Source organism: Rhipicephalus sanguineus, chromosome 11 (assembly GCF_013339695.2).
Source record: "Rhipicephalus sanguineus isolate Rsan-2018 chromosome 11, BIME_Rsan_1.4, whole genome shotgun sequence".
In the NCBI taxonomy this organism is placed as follows: domain Eukaryota; kingdom Metazoa; phylum Arthropoda; class Arachnida; order Ixodida; family Ixodidae; genus Rhipicephalus; species Rhipicephalus sanguineus.
This window is the reverse complement of record NC_051186.1, coordinates 10,006,826-10,014,643: the sequence shown is the minus strand read 5'-3', so window position 1 is coordinate 10,014,643 and position 7,818 is coordinate 10,006,826. Positions and strand designations below refer to the sequence as shown.

The 7,818-nt window shown below is 44.7% G+C and overlaps 1 protein-coding gene and 1 long non-coding RNA gene across 3 annotated transcripts in view; both read right to left on the bottom strand.

Moving 5' to 3' along the window:
* The window catches only part of LOC119374029 (AB hydrolase superfamily protein YfhM-like), a 175,597-nt gene that overhangs the window by 66,536 nt on the left and 101,243 nt on the right, over nucleotides 1–7,818 (bottom strand).
* LOC119375548 (uncharacterized) overlaps nucleotides 6,545–7,818 on the bottom strand; it is a 40,905-nt gene continuing 39,631 nt past the window's right edge. For 2 of the 3 annotated variants that reach the window (XR_007414408.1, XR_007414407.1), the window contains exon 8: nucleotides 6,545–7,168. This is a non-coding gene — a long non-coding RNA (uncharacterized LOC119375548). The remainder of the gene's footprint in view (nucleotides 7,169–7,818) is intronic. The other variant, XR_007414406.1, reaches the window with a different exon arrangement.

Genomic DNA, 7,818 nt, shown 5'->3' with positions numbered 1-7,818 from the left:
GTGCAGACAACGTGCAGTGCTAGCCATGAGACAAAATGAGCGAAGAAGCACACATGACACGATCGTAGACTTGAGTACAATCTTTACCTGGCTAACGATGTACAAATTTATGGCATCCTCAAAACAACTGCGCAAAAGAAAACGCTTCCTTCCTCCCACTCTAGTCTAGACAGAATACAAACAGCGGAAATGTGACAGTTACGAACAAGCTCCTAGCTGTGGAGGTGCACAAAGCCTGTGCACCTCCACAGGAGCTACCCAAGCTTATACCCGGACACGAAGTGCAAACTCAACGGAACAGAAGAGGCCTCATAGAAACATATGCTATGCCAATGTCACAACATATCAACAAGTTCTCCTGAAGCCCTCCAAGAACGGTGGCGGTAGCGTTCCTCAACTGCCACGTCGAAAACCAAAAATGGGCTATCCAGCAGACCGGACAGGCTCTTGGTGCGACAAGGTCTCCCGGCCTCTACATGTGCAGTGTAGCCCGGACTACGAGCCAGCCAGATTTTATAATAACGTTTATTCTCTCACTCACTCACCGAAGAAAAGAACTCTCCGAATCAGAGAATGCGTCACGAAGTCACGAAGGTTTTGCCTGCAGCAAACTCCTCAGCAATTCGAAAAAAGTTTGTCGGTTGCAAGCGAGATGACGCATCTACACTCTTCAACCAGGCCTCGCATCTGCGACGCAACAGAATGCTAAAAATGGCCCTGTGTTATGCGTTACAAGATGTAAAGCGCCTGCTAGTGTGTTTTCGAATATCCGCGCTTCTTAAAATGACTATGGTACACCCAGGAACAAGAGGAATGTAGCGGTAAGCAATGGATCACGTTTGTGGGCCACGTAATCTTAACTTGTATTGTCTCCACATAATCGACGCAACCATTGTTGTGGTATTCTTTAGTGGTAATATATGACCTCGAGGATATGAGCACGTTTGATGATTTCATACCGCACCTAGCTTCTTATTCTTCTGGCATGGTTACTTTAAGGTGCTCTACTTCAAGTATCAGTATCACTCCGTAGTATGCTTTTCTTGGATGTTCTGGCAATGCAGCTGCATTTTGTAACGCGCTTTGTAATGCACTAAGTGGAAACATGTAGATTCAACTTAGCCGCCCAGAATTGCTGCTAGATACGTAAATGCGGATATCTCGCATTGTTTAGGATGTCTTTTTTTTTTTTTTTTGCAAAGAACCTAACTATGACGCTATGCTGACGCAATTTCGAAAATAGTATGTGCGCACTAGGATTGTTCTTTTTTTTTCAACGCTGAAACTCCGTAACCACTGTACCACCGCGGCTTGCGCTAAAATTTATTTAAGGCTTATTCGAAAAGCAATGTTAGAACCTCTTCTGACATACTCTGTTGCTTGTACTGTTCATGGACGGGAAGGGGTAGCAAAGAGGCCTTAGTTGTGTCTAAGTTTGCAGATGCTTAAAAGGACCATTTGCTTCGCTCATGCTCATGAGCGAAGGAAATGTGGCTGCGAATGTTGCATATCACTGTGAATGAAAGTGTGTCTTACGTGTGACTGCGAATGCTGCACAAAGATGGCAAATGTGGGCGTAGGGTCGTTGAGATTTATTCATTGGTGGCCCCAGCCCATTAATGGCGGTTTGATAAATGATGAAGTTCAAAGAATTGCGAAACCGGAGATGCTTTCCGGTTCGCAATTGGATATGATGAGTGAAATAGACGCAGTACATGAAAGCGGCGACAAGAACTAGCTCTGATTTCTCGATGGCATTCATCGCACCAGCGCACAGAAATATAAATTCGCGCACGTCGTTGCAAGCACTTCAGCCTGCGTGATCTTACCAATCTAAAACATTCAAAATATAATAAAAGAACAGAACAAGACTATGACGGTAGGCCACGTGCATATGAATCGAAGTTATCAAGGTCTTTATCGGTCAGCGCGGTGAAAGGCTTACTGGTACGTTTGCCTCTTTCAATTGCCGCGGCTTCAATATATTTCGAGTATAATATTGAGTATGCCGAGATCATGCTCATGTGATGTCAATAATGGAATGTGTCTGGATGGAGAACAATGTCAACGAAGAAAAGCCTCTCGCCCTTTTTTTAACTGTTTGGTTGCGCTCCATGCACCCACAGTTTTTTTCCATTGTGACTCAGTCCAAAGATAAGAGGTATTATATACACCATGCTTCTAGAGCAGTCACTAATTTTTTTTTCTGTACTTTGCTGCGCACATATTCGATTGCCTATCTACCGAAAATTTTCCAGTGCGCGACTAAAAGAGTTCGTGGGTCGCCGAAAAAAAAAAACAAGACACTTCTGCTTTCTGTCCTATCTTCTACGAGATAGCATACGAGATAGTACGAGAAGTGTGAGCACTGCTACTTTCTTTTCTTTTATTTTGAGAGTGTATTTCTTCCCCCGTAACAACTAGAAAGGGCCCCCCACTACTGACAAACTACGTAAACTAAATCCCAAGGTACTTCCCCAATTTCACACTCTGTAGAAAAGAAAGAAAAACAGGCCCTTAAAGCGTAGTTCTCAGCAAAAATTCACAAGATGGCAACGCCACTTCGCGTTATTATTTCTGAAAACGAAAAGTGACAGAAATTGATCGCTTTCCGGCTAGAAAGTTACCCAAAATTGTTACGTGTTTACGACCTTTACTTAGTTATTATTTCACTACAGATAATTCACCATTTTAGTGAGCACGCTATAGTTTCGAAAAATGGAATTTGTGCTGACGCAGCAAGTTTTTTTACTACGCTATTCCTCATATCACTCCTATGGGTGTCAAGAAGCCAATTTTTAATTGGGCGCGGTGGACTTCCGGGGTGCGCGTGGCGGGAGGACACGCCCTCGATCTGACGTGGGGTCTGGGCAGGTAAGTGGGGCCAAGTGTCATTTTGTGCTGTGTATCCCGCGGCAGAGAAAAAAATTCGGGGGGGGGGGGCACGGGCCCGGTGTCCCCCCCCCCCCGGCTACGCCACTACCAGTTTACGAAATTTCCTTAAACGATACCTCTCCTCTGCCTTCGCTCAGTGTGATACAAGTGTTTTCGTTCAGAACAGCTGTGTCTGTATTTGTTCGTATATTGTCCCTCTACTGTGTAAGCTGTTCTTGTCACGTTTAGATAGTAATGTTCAAACACGTTTCGCTGGAGCTAGCGTAGTAAGATGTGTCTCTTTGTTGGTTAGTACTTAACGTGGTTTCATTGTAAAGAAGCCACTGTCGAAATCTCTGTGGGCATTGTCGCTTATTCTCTAATTGTTGCGGCTTTTACGTCCCGAAACCGCGATATGATTATGGGGCACATCGTAGTGGAGGCCTCCGGAAATTTCTTCCACCTGGGGTTCTTTAACGTGCACCGAAATCTAAGTACCCGGGCCTCTAGAATCTTCGCCCCCATCGAAAATGCGGCCGCCGCAGCCGGCATTCGATCCCGCGACCTTCGGTTCCATTGTCGCTGTTCAACGAACGCCTGGAACTGCTCATTCTCAATCATCAACGCCCGGGGAATGATTACCCAAAATGCATTAATTTCAGGCTGCCATATTTGGGTGGCCGTCTTCTGGAAGTTTGAAACTCACGCTGAAACACCGCTGTCACCTTTGGCGTCAGCTCACAGCGACTTCGTGAAGCGCGAAGTCTTGTCAACACTCGACAGTGGAGAGCTTCGGATCGCAGGTTGATCGTATCAAGGAAGGTGATTGTTCTTCACATTTCCTCCTTTCCGTTTCAAAGACTGTGCGGAAGTGGCAGAACGGTGACACTTGCCCTGACTCCCAGGCGAATACGTGCAATGCTATAAGCAGCCGTTTCGTACTAACTTGCTATTTCCTACAAGCTCAAGTGGATAGAACAAAGAACGCGAGTGTCCATTCTTTTTTCGGCGCCCGGCAAACTACGAGCGTCTGAGTAGTGCACTATAACTCGTTCTGAAGGCAGGCAGCTCAACTTATACTAAGCAAGGCAGACAAATTTGTTCACTTCTAAAGAGACGTACATGCGATACCTTTCCAGTGGACTAACTTACTTTGGGCGGATAGGCAGTTTCCTGAATGACTCAGGAATACAGCCACTAAGTGTAAAAAGGAAGAAATGTTTCATTTTTCGATTTACGTTGGTCTCAGTTCGGATGAGTTCATTATTCGATGAGGCACCGGTATTGACAAAACAATTATAACGGAAGCCGAGGCTCTTGCAGAGACATCCGAATCATTAAAGTTTGTGAGCGTTGACCGATAATGAACTTGCTTTTGTTGGACTGAGTGGCACGTGGCGTGCCTTGGTAGTCTTGTTTTTTCGAAGATTGGAATGATTTGCTTTAACAAAGAAGCACAGATAGATAAGGCTGAGGTCACGTGTTCGAGGTTGCAGGTTATGCGTTCTCGCAGTAAATGGAGGTTGGGAGGCGGCGTTACTTTTTGACGCACGTAATGTGTATTACGTCTGGGTTTACAACGGTGATATTCAAAACGAACTGCCCACTTGCATTGTCCAACCCCTATCTTCCTGACACCGAGGAAAGGAAAAAAACAAACGAGATTAGGAGAGCGAGTGATTGGGGCAGACAATTGTACTTAGTGTCTGCGAAGCCTAAGACACATATACAAATTTTTTTCGGTAGCGTAATATACTTGACAATTACCCTAGAGTGCGCAAATGTTGCACGGAAGCCTCACACGGGAGGCAGCATAAAGGAGTGAGGGAAGTTATACGACACACGTGTTCCATTACACCTGACACTGTATTTAGTAGTGCAATGAAACAACCTCTGTTTCTGACGATGACTTCTGATGAAACTTGAAGCTCGCGAAGCTACCTCAACTGAAGCCATTGCATTTGGGACTAGAATATTGTAGTATTTACATATCCACAGGCGAATGGAAAACTCCGAGCAGCGCGAAGAGGTTCGCCGGAAATTTCTGGTGGAAAATATTGGAACGTTGCAGTTCAAAAAACGCTGCTGTATATTACATATTCTTCAAGGTATAAAGTGACAGGTTTCTTAGTTTTGTTTTCTTGCCGCGCTCGTGGCGTGTTGGTAACCAGCAATACGCGCACTGTTTTTTTGCGATAACACAAAGGCGTCGTAGAACTCACCACAAATCAAAACCTGATTTTTCTCACTGTTAACATAAATGTGTTCGTTGCACTAAGCTAAATATCTGCTGAAATTTACTAGCTCTCTAAATCTGCACAGTCACATTAAAGGCATCGGCATTGTTGCATGACTGTACGTGCTGTTTATACTTCTAATTGTTTCAAGAACAATAGAAATACGTTTATTCAATAAGCGCTTAAAATTTGAGCTTCCCGCCTTGGTGGGGTAGTGGTCACGGTGCTCGACTGCTGCCGCTTAGGCCTCAGAATTGAATCCCGAACGCGTCGGCCGCATTTAGATAAAGGCGAAATGCTAGAGGCCCGTGTGCTTAGATTTAGGTGCACATTAAAGAACAGCAGGTGGTCAAAATTTTCGCAGCCCTCCGCTACGGCGTGCCTCATAATCATATGGTTTTGGGACGTAAAACCCTGGCAGGTACCATTATTATAAAACATGGGCTTCTTCACCTTGACCTTTATTCTTCCATGAGCTTAGGAAGTTTAGTGTAGCGGGGAAGCCATGCGATTAACTTCAAGAACCAGTATGTAGGCGTCGATCAGGGTTGCCAATGGTGGCTACTTTTCGCCAAATTGGCGAATTTGAGAGGCCCGTGGCGACCTAAAATTATGAATGGCGACATGGCGAATTTTTGGCGATTTTCAGCTTAGGTATCCGCTGAGTTATGCATCCTAAGCTCAGTGCCTTCCCAAGGAATGAGCGGCGCTATTTTCAGTATTTTTCTGGGTTTTGAGGTGCACATTACGCGCCGTTCTGTATGTCCGTCCTGTAACTCGTGTGTATCTCCTCAATTCATCTAGATGCTTCTAACTCAGTTCATCTAGATTCATCTAAATGCTTCAGAGCTTCGCTAAAGTTTCGCTTCTGAAGGGGCTGGATGACGGGTTGGTCGTGTGTTCCGGCCATTTGTTCCGTCAAAGCTCCAACTATTCTGAATAGCTTGGCGACCTATTCACCGCTGCAGTATCCCCTAATCGAGCTCGTACAGCGACGATGGCCGGATACGCGGGTGTTCGTGCAATAAAAAATTATTTATTCAGGCATTTTCTACTGTTCTCGGTGAGCGTGTGCAAAGAAAACAATTGCTATATAACATTTTACAATGTCTACCTGTTCAATTATAACGCACTGGATTGACGCGGGTAGATATAAGTGATTATATATGAAAGGGACAGTGGCGTCCGGTATCACATTAGTTCACACTAAAAGGTATAAGACTCACTAATGAACGATACCTGTAAGAATTCTGTCTTACTACTTTCAATAAACCTGTTAATCCCTTTTTTTTTCATATGAGGGGATGTAAAGCTGTCTACAAACAACGCCTTCGCGGCTTTCGCCCAAGGTTTACCACACTTTTACCTTTGAAACGAGCGCACAGGGATGGAAGGATATCATGAGCGTTTTATCCTTTCATACTCGCGCCTCCGCGCACATCTTGCGGCTAGTCGGAGAACCAGGTACACCCAGCACTCCCATGGTGAAGGGGCGATGCGCCTGGCATTGAGAAATGTCAATATACTTTAAGGGCTTTGAATGACACTGTATTCTACGGGGCTATACATCAGTGGAAATTTCTATTACTAGGATATGCCGCACACATCTAGAATGGCGACTTTTTTGGCGAAATTTCTAAAAAAATGGCGACTTTTGGCGACTTTCTGCTCGTTGTTTGGCGACATTTACTCGAAAGTCAGTGGCAACCCTGGCGTCGATGGCGTCATTGATTCTTTGCATTGAAGCTGACTTTTTCTGTCCATCGGTGTACTTGGGGTAATTCTTGGTACCGTATTTTGCACAAACCAGCGGATCCTTGTTGTGACTTGTTCGGAACAATCCCGTGTGAGCCAGTGGCCCGCTCGAGGATAGTACACCAACTCTGAATTCTTCAGCCATTCTTGGTTGTACGACGCGATGCGCCTGGTAAAAAATTCGTCTTTCTCTCCCCAGAGAATCAGCGTGGATACATTGATCTTTCGGTAGGGTAGTCTCTGAAGCTCGCCGCTGTCGTTGTTAAAGGAGCGGTAGTAGTTTAGAGCCCCGGTAAGTGCACCTGGAATCAGAAAAGAGATTGGATAACGATACAATTACTATTTGGAACCGACTGCCGGGAATCTGCTAGCAGCAATGCAAATAAATGCTGTTTGGCTACAGAAATATAATGGCGTGTGTAGTATCAAATGCCAACCTTTCGGAAATAGGCGTGCTAGTGTGACACTTAAGCAACAAAGCACAGCTGTTTTAAAATTTTATGTTTTTGCCTGCATTTTTGTGTCTGCAAAAAAATGTTTTTTTGTTCTACCCACTGCAGTAACTGCTCTGAATAGTACTGCATAATTTAAAATAAAGAAATCTAAAAATTTCACCCTGTTCGCTGCATAATCTAAGGAAGTCACTGTTTTGCGCGAGTATTGTGGGCTTCTGGTTGAGCTCCACTATCCAGTTGAGCTACCAGTTGAAAATCAACGCTGTGTGTGTGAGTATTCTCCTCTGCCCGCTTCCCGTCGCGCTGTTCAAGCTTATTACGACCAACCAACTAGCCCGCCAATGCACTTTGACCTCCGGTTAACTACACGTGCTGTAGAAACGAGGTAAATATAGATGAGGTCAAGGGGTGGTCACCAAGTTTCGAATCATATCACTTGCGATAACAAGTAAAAAAAGCAAGAAATCAGGTTTCAGGAAGAGCACTTTTACTTCAAT